Consider the following 1,848-nt stretch of genomic DNA (forward strand, 5'->3'; position numbering starts at 1 on the left):
ATTGGCTCGCGGCCCTGGAGGGCGGGTCTCCAGACACGGATTCCACACCCACTACAGCTTCTGCTGCACTGCCCAAGGGAGGAGGAGGTGACACACACACACACACACACACACACACACACACACACATGCTCAGCTGTGTACTGACTCCTATCAGAAGCTCCCTGTGGTTGATCTTACTATAAGCAGGTTTAAGTTATTGTTTTTAGTAGATAGTGAAGCTACATACTCTGTGATCAGACATGTAGACTTAACACCTACACTAAACTTGAGAGGAAAAACTATTATTTCTGTGTCGGCTAGTGGTAAACAGGACAGAGAGAGCTTTACTGTTCCGTTGACATGTGTTTCACAGGAATGTACTTTCTAACATTCTTTTTTACTCTCACCCGTCTGTCCCATTAATTTGGGTGGGCGGGATTTGATGTGCAAATTGGGGGTAAAACTTGAATCGGGTCCAGAGGGGTTAACGATAACTCAACGAAACACAGTCGCAGGCACAGATCTCCACTCACATTCTGTGTACGCACACACAATGGTTAGGTATGCTGCTGGGTGACCAGATTATGTATACCCGTGGAAAGTCTGTTCCCCCCAAATTACAGAAAAATGGGTCGAGCTAAGTGACAGCAGACTTCAGCCTGGCGCTTATGTCTCACCCCCAAATGATTTATATTGTGCCTCTCATTTCAGTCCTGGAGGCCCTGACCCCACATATGAGGAAAAGTTTTTCCACACAGAGTCTGATAAGCTCACAACTGGTTACATGTTTTGGGATTCATATTTTTTTGTGCATTGTCTGTGTCACTGACTGATAACCAACATTCTTTTTACAGGCTTGGTGCTGCACCACGCATTGCTCTTTCCAAACCATGCCATACAGATTGGAAAGACGTGGGCCCGTTTGTGAAAAAGGCCTTGCAGGTGTCAGATTTGTGTCCCACCTCTGACCCTGCCATCATGTTCGCTCCCCGACTGGGGGTATACAGACAGAGCATGATATCAGTGTTTCACTGTCAGAAAACTGTACAGTTGTTAAATGATGAAGCGCTCAGCTCACCTGTATGTCTACATCTCCCACAGGCCTCTCACCCGTCTCCGTGCCACCCGAACTGGCTGATATCCCACCTGGTGTCTGGGCTACTGGTCCACATGATGTGGGTCTCGTCCGGAACTGCCCACTGGTCATCATTACCCCGCGATCTGATTACAGGCCATGTCAAAAACAGTCCGAGTTCGAAGCTTATTTGAATGTGGGAATTATAGTTCCATGTCCTGATTCACCGGTCAGGACCCCAATTTTTCCTGTGAAAAAAAGTGCGAACCCCTCCTGACCCAGACACATGGAAGTTCATACAAGACCTACAGGCGGTAAACAAAGCCATGGTTCCACGCATACCCACGGTCCCAAATCCACATACGATTTTGTCACAAATTCCGCCGTCTGCATCTCACTTTTCTGTTATTGACCTTTCGAACGCATGCACATCCGTGCTTGTGCATGCAGATAGCCAGTATTGGTTCGTGTTTCAGTTCAAAAACAAAATGTACACATGGACGCGCATGTCTCAGGGGTATTGCGAGGCCCCAACCATTTACAATTCGATTTTGGCCGACTCGCTGTCCCACCTTGACCTCCCACCAGGTGTTGCTCCTTTACAGTATGTTGACGACCTTCTCCTTTGTTGTCCTTCTTCACAGGCTTGTGTCTTTTGTTTCACCTGGGGCAGCTGATGGACGACCTTGTCTGCCCAAACATTTCTTCCCTTGGTTTGCTAAGCTGACACATGGCGTAGATCATGTGTCTAAGGGAGGAATGTTAGATAAATGTTTCCTGTAAAACATGCA

This window comes from Sphaeramia orbicularis, chromosome 17 (assembly GCF_902148855.1).
Source record: "Sphaeramia orbicularis chromosome 17, fSphaOr1.1, whole genome shotgun sequence".
In the NCBI taxonomy this organism is placed as follows: domain Eukaryota; kingdom Metazoa; phylum Chordata; class Actinopteri; order Kurtiformes; family Apogonidae; genus Sphaeramia; species Sphaeramia orbicularis.